Source organism: Procambarus clarkii, chromosome 33, assembly GCF_040958095.1.
Source record: "Procambarus clarkii isolate CNS0578487 chromosome 33, FALCON_Pclarkii_2.0, whole genome shotgun sequence".
Lineage (NCBI taxonomy): Eukaryota > Metazoa > Arthropoda > Malacostraca > Decapoda > Cambaridae > Procambarus > Procambarus clarkii.
Genome location: NC_091182.1, coordinates 30,921,692 through 30,941,691, shown reverse-complemented (window position 1 = coordinate 30,941,691; position 20,000 = coordinate 30,921,692). Strand labels below are relative to the sequence as shown.

At 49.8% G+C, this 20,000-nt stretch overlaps 1 protein-coding gene across 6 annotated transcripts in view; it reads left to right on the top strand.

Moving 5' to 3' along the window:
* Positions 1–20,000, top strand: part of LOC123765293 (uncharacterized protein CG43867) — a 1,137,736-nt gene that overhangs the window by 837,292 nt on the left and 280,444 nt on the right. The window contains exons 1-2 of one of the 6 annotated variants that reach the window (XM_069335525.1): positions 6,078–6,176; positions 12,647–13,382. The exons of the other annotated variants lie outside the window; for them this stretch is intronic. The gene's annotated coding sequence lies outside the window, so the exon portion shown is untranslated. Of the gene's footprint in view, positions 1–6,077; positions 6,177–12,646; positions 13,383–20,000 lie in introns of those variants that run through there. 6 annotated transcript variants of the gene reach the window in all.

Here is a 20,000-nt window from a genome sequence, read left to right as displayed (position 1 = left end):
ACAAGCCAAGCAACGGAGATTAAATCACAGCAAAATAGGGTTTGCCAAGCCTATCAAAACAACCACCCCTGGGGAGCAGGATTGCCTCGTCACATTCTCCCTGCCTGCTTACACACCCAATTTGGAACAACTGTATCTTCTGGACAGACAAAGAAGCCCATTAGAGATGAGCAGCATCAAAGTGGTCATACAAATGAAATTACAACAAAAGAGGGAGAGCTTTAAAAAATAAAAGTGTGGAGGAAAAACATCTACGCATCATTGGTGACGAAACTGATGACTTTTAATGATGATGATCTTCATGAAAGAATGTACCAGGTAATAAGGAGAGTTAGCAAAGGTGGAGATGGAGTAATAACTAAAGAACTGTAATCAGTTCGCAGGCTTACACATTTGGTATGACTGTAATGGAATTAATGAAGATAGGCCTAGAGAGGGATATATGGTAGTTATTATAAACAACTCTCCCACTCCTCCTCCAGCAGACACTAGTAGGCCTAGGGAGGAGTATGTGGTAGATGCAGTAATACCTGTCTGAGGGTGAAAGCCGAAATGGGTAGGGTGCTTACCTGTTAGTGACTAATAGGAAATCAAGAGAAGGGTACGCCATTTCGACTATATAACACTTGGAAGGGGTCAGGATATGGGACGGGACGGGGGGGGGGGGAAGGAATGGTGCCCAAGCACTTGGGCGGCGGGGATTGAACGCCAACCTGAATGAAGCGAGACCGTCGCTCTACCGTCCAGCCAAAGTAACTTTTGGCAAATCAAGTCGTAACACTTCATGGACAGGTGACACTGGTCTGTAATTTAGTGCCTCTTGTATGTCCTCCTTTTGAATATTGGGACCATTTGTCGTTTTCCAGAATGTTAAGATATTTCGTGTCTTGAGTGTTTTATTAAAAACATCAGTTAGCAGGTGCCAAGTTGTCTCTGAAGCCTCCTTAAACAGCCATGGTGATATTAAGTCTGTCTCTGGTGTTCTTAGTTGCATCTAGTTCCTCCAGGTGTGTTTTAACCACCTCTACAGTAATTGTTATGTTATCCATTGTTTCCTCTGACTTTTCATCCCTCAACACTGGTCTCTATGCTCGTTATTTTGTAAAGACCTGAAATTTTTGTTCAGTTTTTCCTGAAACCTCTTTGTCGTTTTCCTTGAGAATTCCCCTTTCTCTCTTAATGATATTTTTCCTCTTAAATGGCTATAGAAGAGTTTTGATTGGTCCTGAAGATTTGCCTCAATGTCGGTTTGAAATTGCCTCTTGGCTTCCCTTCTGTTTTGGGTGTATTCGTTTCTAGAGCTCTCTAGTGCATCTCTTTTAGCCTCTGTACTTTCTCCATGCTTTCTTGGTCATCTCCTTTGCTCCTCTATACTGCCTATTGAACCAGGGGTGTACTTTGCTTTTCTTCTCCACTTTCTTCTTGAGTGGGATGTTCAGCTCTGTTCCATCTGCACATTTCTGAGCAATAACGTCTATCACATCATTTGTTGCTTTCCGTACCAGTTCTAGGTCCCTGACACGGGGATAGGGGCCAAGTCCCTGTGGCCGGGTGTCGCCTGAGTAATGGAGTGAAGACGCGAGCAGCTAAGTTATAGCAATTATAGTGTTGGTTCTTCAGGGGCCTCACCCTCCTGGCGCCACACTCAACGCCACACCCTCCCGGCGCCACACTCTTCACGACCTGTCATACACTATATACGCCAGTGTAGTGTAGTGCTCTTGCTCTTACCTCTATAGAACTGCCGGTGTGCTGCTTTAACACAGCTTGAGGTGGCTTCTGAAGGGTGTGTGTGTGTGTGTGTGTGTGTGTGTGTGTGTGTGTGTGTGTGTGTGTGTGTGTGTGTGTGTGTGTGTGTCTGTCTGTCTGTCTGTCTGTCTGTCTGTCTTTTATTCTATCTGACGACATTAGCGATACAATGTTAGAGAACAGTTTGAACATCATCAATCGTTCATCCATTGTTGATGAGGACGGGCTAGACTCCGTTGTTTCCCTTTGAATATTTCCCAATCGATACCTCACTCTTTGCCCCGTGCTTGAACTGACAAGTTTCCAAATGTTCCCCCCGCCCCACCGTAACGTATTGCAAATACAAATAATTTCCAAACAGAAGCAAAACATCTAACCTATAATATCATGAGCTTATCTAGAAACAAAAATTACATCATACACTCAATATTCATATATATTTGAAAACAAAAATAATTTTTGTTTTGGGTAGCTAGGGGGATCGTCTTTGCGTCTTTCGCTCCCGCTTGAACATAGCCATAGAGGATGACGAGTCATGTGTGACGCATTTTTAATTCATAAACAATGAGTGTGACTGTTAGTGGAATAGATCTGGGAGGGCTCTGTTCCACGACGGGTAATTAACAGCCGTCCTGAAAACAAGGGGAAACCCTTGTTCATTCTGGGTAGTAGTCGCTCTCAATCCTCCTCACCCCTGTTTGTGAATGATGAACGAGAGTTACAATTGATTACTTTCGAGCGTTCATTAAACATGGAACCAGTGGGGGAGAGGGAGAGGGGGTGTTCCGGTGTTATTGTGTGTGGATGCAATGGTTCCGGCAGCCATCCTGACTTCTCTCGTACTGACTATTGTGGTGGACCTGTGGTGTGGTGGACCTGTTTCAGATTACCCTGGGTGTGGTAACTTAGTTCGGACAGCAGAGTGCATGACCCAACAGGCTGTGATGAGACCGTTATAGCCACGAGGCTGGATAAGAGAGATGGTATGTTTCTTATAACGGCGATAAACATACCATCACGGGATGGTGGTTGACCCATCACCATCATCAGCACCATCACTGCAGGAGAGTGTACCAGCTCACCTACACACACCCGTGGCTGCAGATGGCACAGTAACTTTTGAGTTTACAGGTAAACTCCGATTATATCGACATGGGTAAACTGTCGCCATCTTGTTTGCTATATAAAGTGATGGGGGGGGGGAGGGTAGGAGGAGGTTGAGGGTCAGGTCAAAAGGGGGGGGGGTGACCTCCCTGCCGTTGAGGTAGTTACGCTCTGGATGACCTCCAACGTCGTTAGAGCCAATTAGATGTCGAGGTCAGGTAGTAGTTGCAATCTGATTGGTGATCTGTGTAGAGGTTCCCCTCTTGTGTTCAGACGTCCCTCTTTCTAAAATGATACTATTAGACATGTCGTGGTTATCTTGAGTTGATTTCGGGGCTTTAGTGTCCCCGCGGCCCGGTCCTCGACCAGGCCTCCACCCCCAGGAATCAGCCCGTGACAGCTGACTAACTCCCAGGTACCTATTTACTCCTAGGTAACAGGGACATAGGCTGAAAGAAACTTTGCCTATTGTTTCTCGCTGGCGCCTGGGACAACAGGTTCACGTGTCCAGCGTGCTGTCCGCTCCGCCACCGGCTCCCTCCTCTTGAGTGTCTGTCGTGGTACTACTGTTGCACCGGTGCAATTGAGCTAAGACACAAGTCCTAAGTCTCGCGGGTGCTCCTTACTGCAACACATGTTCTACCTTATGTTGTATGCAATGATATGTCCCCCAAACACCATAATGAGCTCCCTAATTGGCCTCTGACTAACGAGGCGGTAGCCTTAGAACAGCTGTTAACTATGAATTGTAAAGGTGTTAAAGTCACGGAACAACTACGGTTTATAGATTTGTTTTATGCTAATTAGTAAAGACAATTAACCCGCCAGTTTGTATATATATATTTAATTTAGTTTAATAAGCCTCTTGTTAGATATACATGAGTATGTCATTGAATCCCATTCTCCTTCATATATAAATATACTAACGGGGACTATAGTATACTGCATTAAATAAATATTGATGTAAATGGAAACTCTTTGATTCCCTGCTTCACGCAGGACTACTCTCTAATTCCCTGCTTCACGCAAGAGTCAGACGCAAGCTGTAATCTGGCAGAAATCACGTTGGATTCCATGGTACAAGGAAAGTGAATTCGGATGAATATATCATCCTCGGATGAATATCACCACTACTACTATCATTATCATCATCATCTTGCGTCACTCAGTGTTGGTCTGGTTGACCTTGCGTCACTCAGTGTTGGTCTGGTTGACCTTGCGTCACTCAGTGTTGGTCTGGTTGACCCTGCGTCACTCAGTGTTGGTCTGGTTGACCCTGCGTCACTCAGTGTTGGTCTGGTTGACCCTGCGTCACTCAGTGTTGGTCTGGTTGACCTTGCGTCACTCAGTGTTGGTCTGGTTGACCTTGCGTCACTCAGTGTTGGTCTGGTTGACCCTGCGTCACTCAGTGTTGGTCTGGTTGACCTTGCGTCACTCAGTGTTGGTCTGGTTGACCTTGCGTCACTCAGTGTTGGTCTGGTTGACCTTGCGTCACTCAGTGTTGGTCTGGTTGACCTTGCGTCACTCAGTGTTGGTCTGGTTGACCTTGCGTCACTCAGTGTTGGTCTGGTTGACCCTGCGTCACTCAGTGTTGGTCTGGTTGACCTTGCGTCACTCAGTGTTGGTCTGGTTGACCTTGCGTCACTCAGTGTTGGTCTGGTTGACCCTGCGTCACTCAGTGTTGGTCTGGTTGACCTTGCGTCACTCAGTGTTGGTCTGGTTGACCTTGCGTCACTCAGTGTTGGTCTGGTTGACCTTGCGTCACTCAGTGTTGGTCTGGTTGACCCTGCGTCACTCAGTGTTGGTCTGGTTGCCTTTTTTTCCCGATTGCTGTTTTTTTCCCCCGCCCTGTTCACTTGAATTATTTCCCTGCTCTCTGGGGCTTAAATCCCTCTCCTCTTCCCCCCCCCCCGCCACCCCACATCACCCCCCCCCCGCTACCCCACCTTACCACCCCCCCGCCACCCCACCTTACCCCCCCCCCGCGCCACCCCACCTTACCCCCCCCCCGCGCCACCCCACCTTACCCCCCCCCCCGCCACCCCACCATACCCCCCCCCCCGCCACCCCACCATACCCCCCCCCGCCACCCCACCTTACCCCCCCCCCCGCCATCCCACCTTACCCCCCATCCCACCACCCCACCTTACCCCCCCCCACCACCCCACCTTACCCCCCCACCACCCCACCTTACCCCCCACCACCCCACCTTACCCCCCCCACCACCCCCACCTTACCCCCCCCCACCACCCCACCTTACCCCCCCCCCCGCCACCCCACCTTACCAACCCCCCCCCCGCCACCCCACCTTACCAACCCCCCCCCGCCACCCCACCTTACCAACCCCCCCCCCCGCCACCCCACCTTACCAACCCCCCCCCCCGCCACCCCACCTTACCAACCCCCCCCCCCCGCCACCCCACCTTACCAACCCCCCCCCCCGCCACCCCACCTTACCAACCCCCCCCCCCCCCCGGCCCCACATCCCCCCTCGCCACCCCACCTTATCCCCCCTCCCGCCACCCCACCTTACCCCCCCCCCACCACCCCACCTTAACCCCCCCCCCCCCCCCCCCGCCACCCCACCACAGCGTAACCCACGTGGTGGAGGCGGCGGCGGCCGTGGACCACAACGCTCCCGACGATACAATATGGAACAAACGTTAATTATGAAGCGCGGGCGTCCCGCGTTCGGGCCAGTTTTTTTTTAAATTTAAATTTCCAAGAGGAAAATGAAGACATATTACTGGCCAGTGACTCCTGCGGCCGCTGCTGAAGCCTCACTGGGTCACCGGCCACGACTCCCTGGCAGCTGGCGCCGAATATTCCCATTTCTCAGGCTAAAATTCGTTGAAAAAGACTCGTTTCAACATTAAAATGATCCCGTAGCGTAAGCAACCGAGGGGGCATGTAACGAGCCCGCTGATTGGTGGAGCGGGGTTCGTTGCCATGGAAACCGAGTCATCTCAGCAGGAGCCATTGATTTTCCAACAGGCTTACCACACCTTCTTTTGTGGGCAACATTTTCTTGCTAAAGCCACCTGGCACAATTTAAATTTAGATTCTATTTATGAAAAAGAACTTTCTAGAATAAGATTAGCAATTGGTAACTCATAAAGGTAAATAGCCTTACCTGTCCTACTGAAATAAAATGAAATTATAGGAAAGAATTGCCATGTGACATCTCTCCCTCGTGCATCAGGGTCGACTATGGTTTAGGCTACCAGTCAGTCGCGAGCTCGCGCCGGGTGAGGACCTACGCTCGCCGCCCGTCTGAACCTTTATTAACCGGGAACTACCTCTAGTGCTAGAGAAAATCAATTGTAATCTATGAAAAGAAGGCCAATACTGCCTCCCTGTGTGACTGGGAGGCCAGAGGTCCCCGCCTGAGGGCTTGAACGTGTTTATAAAGCCAGTTTGTGAAATCGATATCGGATGTAAACAAGTGATTTGTGGGTGTGAGGATCGTTCATGAGGTGACTATTACCCCTCATACCCCTCATTAGCACACGGACCATCCTCATGATCATGCCATGAAAAGTCTTAATGAGGAGCAATGGAATTTAAAAGTGTTTTTTTAACGTGTAAGACTTATGTTGCCGGTGTAATGTTTCGCCTCCACCCCATACTGTGTGGGGGTCACTCACCCCCTCCCCATACTCTGGGGGGGTCACACCCCCCTCCCCATACCCTAGGGGGGGTCACACCCCCCTCCCCATACCCTAGGGGGGGTCACACCCCCCTCCCCATACCCTAGGGGGGTCACACCCCCCTCCCCATACCCTAGGGGGGTCACACCCCCCTCCCCATACTCTGGGGGGTCACACCCCCCACCCCATACTCTGGGGGGTAGTGGGTCTCACCCCCACCCCATAATATTGACACAGACCCATTAACCCATACACAGACCACTAATAATGTCGAGTGAAGCAGCCCATCCTCGTGTTTAGATAGTACTTTTTGTAACTATGGGACAACCGTGCATATATTGACGTAATGGACAATTAGATAACAGAATTTTGGCTCTATTCACTTTATAAAGAGTCCGGGAAAAGTTAAGTTTAGCCCCCAAACTTAAATATTCCTAGGCCCTAGTGTAGCATATGTGTACATATGCTATATATATATATATATATATATATATATATATATATATATATATATATATATATATATATATATATATATATATATAATACACACACACACACACACACACACACACACACACACACACACACACACACACACACACACACACACACACACATACTATATTCAGCCTCCGACAGCGGGTATTAGGCCTAAAATGGTTAGGTTAGGTTATATTAGGAACATAAATAGAAATCCATTTCCGGTTTGTCCAAATTCAATAATACCTAATTCTATTTTCTAATTGCCCTTTACGTCAATATGTCCGATGGTTCATATAGTTACTATAAGTACTATCTGTGAACAGCAGGATGGTTAAAGTGTACAGATACACAGTTTATAACAATGCTGTTTTCACTTGCACGCGCACACATGTGGGGGGTTCTGGTAGCCGAGCGAACAGCGCGCAGGGCTCGTAATTCTGTGGCCCGGGTTCGATTAACGGACCAGGCAGAAACTAATGGGCAAAGTTTATTTCGTTCTGATGCCCCTGTTACCTAGCAGTAAATAGGTACCTGGGAGTTACAGTTGTTACGGAGCTGCTTCCTGTGTGTGTGTGGGGGGGGGGGGGCGGAAATAGTAGTTACAGTTGATTGACAGTTGAGAGGCGGGCCGAAAAAACAAGAGCTCAACCCCCGCAAGAACAACTCTGTGAATACATTATTTAACATTATAATATGGATTATTATATATATAATTAAGAATGCAAAGAGGATGGGGATAAGTCAGAGTGGGATTGTGTTTTAAGTGGAGTACCTCAGGGCTCTGTCCTGGGACCTCTGTTGTTTATAATATATATAAATGATTTAGATTCAAGTTTGTGTAGCAACATTTGTAAATTTGCCGATGATACAAGAATTGGCAGGGAAATTAACACGGAAGACTCACTATCACTTCAAGTTGATCTAAATAGGGGTTTGAAATGGTCAAAAGATTGGCAGATGCAGTTTAATGCTGATAAATGTAAAGTTTTGAGATCCTACACGTGTCGGACGCGTGTAGGGGTCGTGTCGGACGCGTGTAGGGGTCGTGTCGGACGCGTGTAGGGGTCGTGTCGGACGCGTGTAGGGGTCGTGTCGGACGCGTGTAGGGGTCGTGTCGGACGCGTGTAGGGGTCGTGTCGGACGCGTGTAGGGGTCGTGTCGGACGCGTGTAGGGGTCGTGTCGGACGCGTGTAGGGGTCGTGTCGGACGCGTGTAGGGGTCGTGTCGGACGCGTGTAGGGGTCGTGTCGGACGCGTGTAGGGGTCGTGTCGGACGCGTGTAGGGGTCGTGTCGGACGCGTGTAGGGGTCGTGTCGGACGCGTGTAGGGGTCGTGTCGGACGCGTGTAGGGGTCGTGTCGGACGCGTGTAGGGGTCGTGTCGGACGCGTGTAGGGGTCGTGTCGGACGCGTGTAGGGGTCGTGTCGGACGCGTGTAGGGGTCGTGTCGGACGCGTGTAGGGGTCGTGTCGGACGCGTGTAGGGGTCGTGTCGGACGCGTGTAGGGGTCGTGTCGGACGCGTGTAGGGGTCGTGTCGGACGCGTGTAGGGGTCGTGTCGGACGCGTGTAGGGGTCGTGTCGGACGCGTGTAGGGGTCGTGTCGGACGCGTGTAGGGGTCGTGTCGGACGCGTGTAGGGGTCGTGTCGGACGCGTGTAGGGGTCGTGTCGGACGCGTGTAGGGGTCGTGTCGGACGCGTGTAGGGGTCGTGTCGGACGCGTGTAGGGGTCGTGTCGGACGCGTGTAGGGGTCGTGTCGGACGCGTGTAGGGGTCGTGTCGGACGCGTGTAGGGGTCGTGTCGGACGCGTGTAGGGGTCGTGTCGGACGCGTGTAGGGGTCGTGTCGGACGCGTGTAGGGGTCGTGTCGGACGCGTGTAGGGGTCGTGTCGGACGCGCGTAGGGGTCGTGTCGGACGCGCGTAGGGGTCGTGTCGGACGCGCGTAGGGGTCGTGTCGGACGCGCGTAGGGGTCGTGTCGGACGCGCGTAGGGGTCGTGTCGGACGCGCGTAGGGGTCGTGTCGGACGCGCGTAGGGGTCGTGTCGGACGCGCGTAGGGGTCGTGTCGGACGCGCGTAGGGGTCGTGTCGGACGCGCGTAGGGGTCGTGTCGGACGCGCGTAGGGGTCGTGTCGGACGCGCGTAGGGGTCGTGTCGGACGCGCGTAGGGGTCGTGTCGGACGCGCGTAGGGGTCGTGTCGGACGCGCGTAGGGGTCGTGTCGGACGCGCGTAGGGGTCGTGTCGGACGCGCGTAGGGGTCGTGTCGGACGCGCGTAGGGGTCGTGTCGGACGCGCGTAGGGGTCGTGTCGGACGCGCGTAGGGGTCGTGTCGGACGCGCGTAGGGGTCGTGTCGGACGCGCGTAGGGGTCGTGTCGGACGCGCGTAGGGGTCGTGTCGGACGCGCGTAGGGTTCGTGTCGGACGCGCGTAGGGTTCGTGTCGGACGCGCGTAGGGTTCGTGTCGGACGCGCGTAGGGTTCGTGTCGGACGCGCGTAGGGGTCGTGTCGGACGCGCGTAGGGTTCGTGTCGGACGCGTGTAGGGTTCGTGTCGGACGCGTGTAGGGGTCGTGTCGGACGCGTGTAGGGGTCGTGTCGGACGCGTGTAGGGTTCGTGTCGGACGCGTATAGGGTCGTGTCGGACTTTTGTAGGGTAGGCTTGAGGGCCAGGCCCGAGGACCAGGCCCGAGGACCAGGCCCGAGGACCAGGCCCGAGGACCAGGCCCGAGGACCAGGCCCGAGGACCAGGCCCGAGGCCAGGCTTGACCAGTGAAATACGGTGTTATTCCTACACACACCTGAGAAGAGTGATCACACACCTGAGAAGAGTGATCACACACCTGAGAAGAGTGATGTTCTAGAAATTTATCACTTCCTGTCATACCCGTCACGTCTTGACAGGTTGACGAGGGGCAGTCATACCCGGGCGCCCATGGGTGGGGGGGGAGCACTTGACGTTAAGTGGGTGATAACGAGGAGAGGAGAGCGAGAGTCGGTAATGGGGGGAGCTGACCGCTTGCCCCCATTAGTACGCCTGTTAGTTCCTCCCTCCACCATTATAAATTGAACGACAAAAGCACTCTGGTCTGGAATTTAAGAGACGCTCGCTCGTGTTATGCTGTGTGTACTCACCTATTTATGCTCGCCTATTTGTGCTTGCGGGGGTTGAACTTTGGCTCTTTGGTCCCGTCTCTCAACTGTCAATCAACTGGTGTACAGGTTCCTGAGCCTACTGGGCTCTGTTATATCTACATTTAAAACTGTGTATGGAGTCAGCCTCCACCACATCACTGCCTAATACATTCCATTTCTCAACCACTCTTGAAATTAAAAAGTTCTTTCTAATATCTCTGTGGTTCATTTTGGCACTCGGTTTCGACCTGTGTCCCCTTGTTCGCGTACCACCCGTGTTTAACAGTTTATCTTCATCTACCCTGTCAATTCCTCTGAGAATTTTGTAGGTGGTGATCATGTCTACCCGTACTCTTCTGTCTTCTAGTGTCGTGAGGTGCATTTCTCGCAGCCTTTCCTCATAACTCATGCCTCTTAGTTCTGGGACTAGTCTAGTGGCATACCTCTGAACTTTGTCCAGCTTCGTCTTGTGCTTGACAAGGTACGGGCTCCATGCTAGGGCCGCATACTCCAGGATTGGTCTTACGTATGTGGTGTACAAGGTTCTGAATGATTCCTTACACAGGTTCTTGAAGGCTGTTCAGATATTAGCCAGCCTCGCATATGCCGCAGACGTAATTCTCTTTATGTGGGCTTCAGGAGACAGGTTTGGTGTGATATCACCTCCTAGATCTTTCTCTCTGTCCGTTTCATTAAGTACTTCATCACCTATTCTGTATCCTGTGTCTGGCCTCCTGTTTCCACTGCCTAGTTTCATTACTTTGCATTTACTCGGGTTAAACTTTAGCAGCCATTTATTGGACCATTCACTCAGTCTGTCTAGGTCATCTTGTAGCCTCCTACTATCATCCTCTGTTTCAGTCCTGCTCATAATTTTTGCATCGCAAGCAAACATTGAGAGAAACGAGTCTATACCCTCTGGGAGATCATTTACATATATCAGAAACAGTATAGGTCCAAGGACTCACCCCTGCGGGACTCCACTTGTGACGTCACGCCAATCTGAGACCTCACCCCTCAGTGACTCGTTGTCTCCTGTTGCTTAGGTACTCCCTTATCCAGCGGAGTACCTTCCCTTTCACTCCAGCCTGCATCTCCAGCTTTTTCACTAGCCTCTTGTGTGGCACTGTATCAAAGGCTTTCTGACAATCCAAAAATATGCAGTCTGCCCACCCCTCTCTTTCTTGCCTTATTTTTGTTGCCTGGTCGTAGAATTCAAGTAACCCTGTGAGGCCGGCCCTGCCATCCCTGAACCCATGTTGATGCTGTGTTACAAAGTTCTTTCGCTCCAGATGTTCCACTAGCTTTCTTCGCACAATCTTCTCCATCAGCTTGCATGGTATGCAGGTTAGGGACACTGGCCTGTAGTTCAGTGCATCTTGTCTGTCCCCTTTCTTGTATATCGGGACTACATTAGCTGCTTTCCAAATTTCTGGCAGTTCCCCTGTTTCCAGTGATTTGTTAACCTAGCTCTCCACACTATGGAGAGTGGCAGACACAGTGCTTCTGCTCCTTCCTTTAGTATCCTAGGGGAGATTCCATCTGGTCCTATGGCCTTTGTCACATCCAACTATAGTAAAAGCTTCCTTCCTTCCCCACTGGTAATCTCAAACTCTTCTAGTGGTTCCTGGTTAACTGTTCCCTCTCTTATCTCTGGAATCTCTCCTTGCTCTAAGGTGAAGACCTCCTGGAATTTCTTATTTAGTTCCTCACACACTTCCTTGTCGTTTATAGTGAATCCTTCAACCCCCTATCCTTATTTTCATTACCTGTTCCATTACCTTCATTACCTGTTACTGTTCTTCTCCTAATGTGGTTGTGCAGCAATTTAGGCCGAGTCTTTGCCTTGCTTGCGATGTCATTTTCGTATTGTCTTTCTGCCTCTCTTCTCATCCTGACATATTCATTTGTGTGTGTGTGTGTGAGATTCATTCACTGACGGGTTCGTGCTCTGATTTTTTTTCTGAATGAGGATTATGATTCTTGCTGACTAATCAACTTTTAAAGTCATATTTGTTATATTTTTGAAGAAACTTTTCTTATTACAAAAGTTTGTTGACCACAGTGGAAGTCCCGGCACCGTTCTGCAACCTGTCCTCTTTAAAAAGAACGTCGCTTTTCGCTCGTATGCGTTACATACGGCCAAAAATGGTCGTACTTGAAAATGGAAGCGGCTGGCGAAAGTGACATGCTTTCCCGTTTTCTGTTTTGGTTCCTTTGCTGGGTTAGGATAAGGGGGCACTATAAATTGGCTAGTTTTCTTGACGTTGGTAAATCTTAGGAGGACGGACTGGTTAGACGACAGTGCGTGTGCGTGTGTGTGTGTGTGTGTGTGTGTGTGTGTGTGTGTGTGTGTGTGTGTGTGTGTGTGTGTGTGTGTGTGTGTGTGTGTTGGTCGAGTTTCCTGTTTGACTTAACACATACTATTTATTTACGTGCGCGAACTCTGCCTATAGGCGGGGGAGATTGTGGACACTATAGGGATGAAAATTTAGAATTATTGGAAATTTTATAGATCCATGTTTCTCGCAGGTGCTATTCTGTGCCTCGCTTGTGTTCGTGAGCGAGACAGACACAGACAGACAGAAACAGACAGACACTGTCATCATCAGTGTTGCAAGTGACTACAACCAGCTCATGCTTGAACACTCAGAACTTTCAGTGTCGCAAGGCGGAAAATTACAAAAATGATTTCCCGTTTTCATTGACGATCAAGAAAAACATTGTTGCCTTTAGAAGAATGTGTGTTTTTTTTTTGTTTGGCTGCCGGTGAGACACTTTGTTAGTATGGCACAGTGGCGCTGTGGTGCCAAGTGCCAGCAACACTTGTGAAGTGTTAGTATTGCACTCCTGCAAGACTGAAGAGTGTGTTCCGAAATAGCGATAAGTGCAGATAGAACACTGCTTGGCGCCCTACTTGACAATGTGGCGATAACAGCCGCTCTTGATCATCTGAACAGTGGTGAAGAAATTTAGTCTTAACAGCCTGGTGGATCATATATCTTGAGGTTTGTTATAAGAACAAGCAGGAAGTGTTTGAGCCTATGTCGGGAGAGCAAGAGAATCAGTGCACGAGGCGCTAGGCCCAGTGGAGCCAAGAGGCTCTAAGAGGCGTACTGGAGCCCTGTGTTCCACCCCCCTCTAGGCTAGGGCTCTAGGGTGCCCTGTGTGACCCCGGGGGCGTGGGAGGAGGATGAGGAGCCAGAGATAACCCCCTGGGGATGGCGCAGGTATCTCTCAACCCCGCCTCCCTACTCTCTCAGACCAGGTAAGTTGATCTCCACATCTCCCAGCATCTCTGATGTGATGCTACCCGGTGAATCTGTTTGACCCACCGGCCCTAATGTGTTGATCGGTACCTTACCTTGAGGTTACCTTGAGGTGCTTCCGGGGCTTAGCGTCCCCGCGGCCCGGTCGTCGACCAGGCCTCCTGGTTGCTGGACTGATCAACCAGGCTGTTGGACGCGGCTGCTCGCAGCCTGACGTATGAGTCACAGCCTGGTTGATCAGGTAAGCCATAGTTTTTTCCTATTATTTACTCATCCTAGTGGCCTCCCTTCACTCGCAATCCTGGTGATTCACTCACAATCCTGGTGGTTCATTGTTTATCTTATTCTCACCGCAGCTTCCCTTCTCTGATGTGCACTAAAGCACTGTTTACACCTGCAGCCATTGCACCTTCACCATCAGAGTAGGGGGAAGGGGGGAATTTACACTATCACCACCTTAGGCAGACGAGGAGTCACAATAACGTGGCTAAGGCAATCGACTTGAGAATGGTCCAAGACGGACCGAAACGTCGTCGTCCCTTTACTTTCTAGTGTGTGGTCTGGTCAATATATCACCACCTTAGTTGCACACACACACCTCTGCTGTCACATGTTTCAAATTCTGTTGGCTAGTTGGATATATTACTAAATATAAATTTATTATATATCCAATATATCCCTGTGTCTCGTATAAATTTTGCAACCACCGTTGTCATGTTGGTACGAGATGTGAACGTCGTAGCTGCCTAGTATGCTAGGGGCGAGCACGTGGCTCTTACTGGTCATTCAAGAGTAGAACTTAACTCACTATATTGACACCATCTGTAGTACTAGTTTTCCTATGTGGCACTCGTGTGGCACTTGACCTAGTGGCACTCATGTGGCACTCGACCTAGTGGCACTCTCATTCTGTGTGGTAACCTGTCTGGATATTCTAGGAAGGAGAGGAACTCTGCCTTAACCAGGGGCACAATACTGCAAATTTGTTATTAACGAACCTCGTAGTGGTTGGCATTTCCTTGTCTGAGTATAAAGATTCGACTTTGGCAGTCATTATCGTGCGCTTAAGCTTGGGGGGGGAGGAGGTGTAGAGGGTCGTTGGTTGGTGTAGATATTCCACAGTAAGGGGCCTAGTTCACATTTCACTCACCATTATCTTGTCCCCTCCACCCATCGCTATTAGGTCTAGCTAATTAGCTAATTAGGCCTACCATGGCTGACACAATTTTTACCAAAACCACCTCTATGAGCCAGTGAGCATTTTAGCCTCAGCACTTCCGCCTTGAGTAGGCCTACTGTTGAAGGCAGAAGGTGCCTTTTTTTTTAGAAGATTGTTGGAACAACAATTACGTATTCTAAAATTGTTAATTGAAATCATCACTAATAGGCCTACCAATGTTTTCTACCACAAAATGTCCATTTAAACGTTTCTAACCACCCACCCATTTCAACCACCAACAACCAGGATTTCTTCATAATTACTACCTCTAGGCTGGACGTATTAGCAAATACTAGATTCATACAACACCAACCACCACCACATGCAGCAGCAGCAGCAGCAACCACCACCACCACCCATTAGCTACCACCATTTCCACGCCACTTACCGCTGCTACCACCATCACTATTAAACTTTCCTGTGGGCTCCGTCACTATCACCACCACAATTACCAGCTACCGTCACCACCACAACCACCAGTTTATCACATCAGGGTCCAATTCCCTCATCATTATTTACGTGTTAAATGGATTACTGCTCTCGGCTGTACCGGGAACAGTATTTCTGACACCAGCACACCTTGCTTCTGCCTCGGGGACGTTAGCTCTCTCTCTCTCTCTTTGGCGCCTTCTTTTGATAATTACTCTCTCTGCCTCTCTCCCCCTCTCTCTCCCCCTCTCTCTCCCCCTCTCTCTCCCCCTCTCTCTCCCCCTCTCTCTCCCCCTCTCTCTCCCCCTCTCTCTCCCCCTCTCTCTCCCCCTCTCTCTCCCCCTCTCTCTCCCCCTCTCTCTCCCCCTCTCTCTCCCCCTCTCTCTCCCCCTCTCTCTCCCCCTCTCTCTCCCCCTCTCTCTCCCCCTCTCTCTCCCCCTCTCTCTCCCCCTCTCTCTCCCCCTCTCTCTCTCCCTCTCTCTCTCCCTCTCTCTCTCCCTCTCTCTCTCCCTCTCTCTCTCCCTCTCTCTCTCCCTCTCTCTCTCCCTCTCTCTCTCCCTCTCCCTCTCTCTCTCCCTCTCTCTCTCCCTCTCTCTCTCTCCCTCTCTCTCTCCCTCTCTCTCTCCCTCTCTCTCTCCCTCTCTCTCTCCCTCTCTCTCTCCCTCTCTCTCTCCCTCTCTCTCTCCCTCTCTCCCTCTCTCTCTCCCTCTCTCTCTCCCTCTCCGCCTCTCTCTCTGCCTCTCTCTCTCTGCCCCTCTCTCTCTCTGCCCCTCATATTTTAATCCAAATTCTGTACCTGGGGGTGTAACTACCATTGGTGGTATGCAGAAGCTGACTAGACCGTCTGGGTCCTGTATAGTGTTCTTGTGTTAGACTTGAGGACCTTAGCAGGGATTCCCATGGTTATTGTACAGGATCAGAATACATGTAACCTGGTTATCACGTCAAGCCTGGCCGCCCCAGGACCGGCTCGGGGAGCAGAAGAACTCTCAGGACCCTCTTCAGGTATATTCCTGGTAGTGGTGGTACTGTTAGATGGTAATAGTAACAGTGTAAACATTCCTTTTAGTTTGTGTGTTTGTTGGTCCACGGTGTTTGCTTATCCAGGTCCGGAGAGTGGTGAGAGAGCCTTCAGCTCCTCCATCTTGACCTGGTCTTAAGAGATACGATCTGTAGGGGCTTGGGGGATAGTAATTTAGCTCTTGGTTTTTTTCCGGTAAATGTGCCGAAGCTCTCTAGGCTTACTGAATGGTTTCCTCTTCCTCTTGTACTTAGTTTTTGTTGGTTCCTCTTATGTATTTATCATCCCTCTCCTCTCTCTTCCTTTTCCGCCATTCCTCTGTCCCGCCATTCCCCTTCCACCTGCTTGAATCCTGGGAAGGGTTGGACGACTGGGTACCATTCCGTCACTGTTCCATGCACACAGCAGTAATTGGAGATATAACCATTACGTTAGGCTAGACCTAACCGGTTGCAGGCCTAAATCCCAGCCTAAAACAACCAAATATATTACCAAATTAGCAATTAGTATTAACCACAGCATTGGCAATTGCAGAATTATCACCATTAACAAAATGAAGGTAATTATAACAGCAGAAAAATTACCAATAGAATCCTTTTTGGTAACGTTTCCATCAAGGCAAATGAGAGCTTGGGTCACACGGGGACACCGGTGCTCTGAAATGATCACGAATTGCCAAAGCGCTTCGGCGACCCGGTGACCTTTCAAGCCCCTGTCATGCTGGAAATAATCTAGTCGAATCGCCATGTTTACTGTATGTAAACTCATGCTGGAAACAAAATTGGGGAGCGAACATTAATTCTTGTTGATTGTACGTTATCAAAATGCTTGGATATATATATATATATATGTCGTACCTAGTAGCCAGAATGCACTTCTCAGCCTACTATGTAACGCCCGATTTGCCTAATAAGCCAAGTTTCATGAATTAATTGTTTTTCGACTACCTAACCTACCTAACCTAACCTATCGTAACTTTTTCGGCTACCTAACCTAACCTATAAAGATAGGTTAGGTTAGGTAGGGTTGGTTAGGTTCGGTCATATATCTGTTAATTTTCACTCCAATAAAAAAAATTGACCTCTTACATAATGAAATGGGTAGCTTTATCATTTTATAAGAAAAAAATTTGAGAAAATATATTCATGAAAACTTGGCTTATTAGGCAAATCGGGCCTTGCATAGTAGGCTGAGAAGTGCGTTCTGGCTACTAGGTACGATATATATATGTGTGTGTATATATATATATATATATATATATATATATATATATATATATATATATATATATATATATATATATATATATATATATATATATATATTTTTTTTTTTGTGTGTTGGGGGGGGCATCTGTTGTCAGATAGGGTGTGTTATATGTAAAATATTATGTAGATGACGTCGTAAAAACACCAAGAGAAATACATGTGTTATTACATGATCTGAGCGAAGCCGCTTAGGCTAGGTTAAGCTTGGCTAGATTAGGTTACAGTAGACTAGGCTTGCTTAATCTAGACCAGGCTAGGCTAAGCAAGGCCGTGTTCAAGTAAATGCTTTAAGTTGACAGAAAACTACGAGCATAAGAAATATTGCCGGAACAACCGTGGACATCTTCAAGAGAGAACTGGATAGTTTTCTTCAAGGAGTTCCGGACTCTGGTAGATGTGTGGGCCTGCGGGCCACTCCAAGCAGCAGCCTGGTGGATCAAGCTCTCACAATTCAAGCCTGGCCTCGGGCTGGGCTTGGGGAGGAGTAGAGCATGCCTGAAGAGGGTTTGGGGAGATTTTCTACTCCCCAAGCCCGGACTGGGGCCCAAGCTGCGTGACCCCACACATCACAGCAGCGTGGATCTAGGCCTGGATCTCGTTATCTTGAGGTTATCTTGAGATGATTTCGGGGCTTTAGTGTCCCCGCGGCCCGGTCCTCGACCAGGCCTCCACCCCCAGGAAGCAGCCCGTGACAGCTGACTAACACCCAGGTACCTATTTTACTGCTAGGTAACAGGGGCATAGGGTGAAATAAACTCTGCCCATTGTTTCTCACCGGCGCCTGGGATCGAACCCAGGACCACAGGATCACAAGTCCAGTGTGCTGTCCGCTCGGCCGACCGGCTCCCTGGATGAACAAAGAACGGAACGTTTCGCGTTAGAGGAACGGGTGAATGATATATACTGCAAGGTGGGTATTAATTTTGTCGTCAAGGAGTGTGTGGTTGTCTACATGGTTGCTGGCAGGGCGAGCGTCAGCTCTTGGACCCCGCCTTGCTGTCGTCTATTGCTGTGTGTTAATCCTGTTGCTCATTATATCTAGACTAACTCTTAAAACTGTGCATGTAGCCTCAGTTGCCTCCTGTTTCAGCTCGGTCCCGTTGCTCATTGATCCTACAGTGAGGGGAGAGCGTTCTTGTATCCCATAAAAGGGAGCTGGTCGGCCGAGCGGACAGCACGCTGGACTTGTGATCCTGGGTTCGATCCCGGGCGCCGGCGAGAAACAATGGGCAGAGTTTTTCACCCTATGCCCCTGTTACTTAGCAGTAAAATAGGTACCTGGGTGTTAGTCAGCTGTCACGGGCTGCTTCCTGGGGGTGGAGACCTGGTCGAGGACCGGGCCGCGGGGACAGTAAAAGCCCCGAAATCATCTCAAGATAACCTCAAGATATCCCTGTGGCTCATAATTTGTTATTCCCACCCATGTTCAAGCTTGGCTCTAAATGTAGAGTTTTTGTCCACTTTGTCAGTGCCTCTATTGCCTCTAATATTGCCTCTATTATTGCCTCTATTATTTCCCATCGTAGGGAGGTTTAGTTCCCTCAACCTTTCCTCGTAGCTCGACCCTCTTAGTTCAGGGACCAGTACACGTCCCTGAACAAATCCACAAGGGCCGGGACGAGGATTCGAACCTACGTCCGGGAGCATCCCAGACGCTGCCTTAATCGACTGAGCTACGACATGGTATTTGTTCATTTGATGCATCACGCCATTGTGATGTGTGTGTGTCACGTCCCTGAAGTTGTCCTGTTAATGTGTTCCCGAGGCTACATGTGTGTGGTTACGTCTCCTCCCAGATTTTCAGTATTCTCTACACTCGTCAGCATTCCTAGGTGAAGACAACTAGGTGAGTACACATACCTGTCCGCTAATTGACACGGGTGAAGCCCCTAGCATCCTTTGTCTATCCTCCTAGGTCCATCGCCATCTATCTGATCCTACCGTCCCCTGGTAATCCGGGTCCCCTATCCTTCAAGCACTCCCCTAGCTCCCCCTAACCTAGGCCCTTCTCAGCCCCTCCTCCAAGCTTCCTGTTCTTTCTCGCCCCTCTCCCGTCGTTTAAGGGTAGCCCTCCTCTCTTCCTTTTCCAGCAAGATAAATACTCTGAAGGCTGGTCGGGCTGTTAGCCAGGCAGGCAGGCAGGCAGCCAGCCAGCCAGCCAGCCAGCCAGCCAGCCAGCCAGCCAGCCAGCCAGCCAGCCAGCCAGCCAGCCAGCCAGCCAGCCCGCCCCCGCGCGTGTCGAAAGCACCACACGCAATGATTACTGTTAATATCTCCCTTTTTATTATTATTTTTACCTAAAAATGACGAGAATTTTAGGCAACGAACCGTCCTCTCCACGCTCGGGACTGACATGGTTGGCTGAGGATGATGCGATAAAGAGCAGAAAAGTGTGTACAAAAATTAGTTTTTCTGTGTGGTGTGGGGGAGGGGGGGGGGTTTGTGTTGACATTGGCTCGGATGCCAAGCGCTCTGGCATGGAAGAGGAATATGGAGCCAGGAAGTGAATTCCATGCGAGAGCTAAGTGGAAAAATATAGAGTTGGAAAGCTCTGTAATTGCATTTCTGGTTGTGTAAATTTGCAGTTATCTGATGAACTATGGGAGAGATGGAGAGAATGGAGGGAGAGATGGAGAGAGAGAGAGATGGAGATGGAGTGGGAGATGGAGATGGAGTGGGA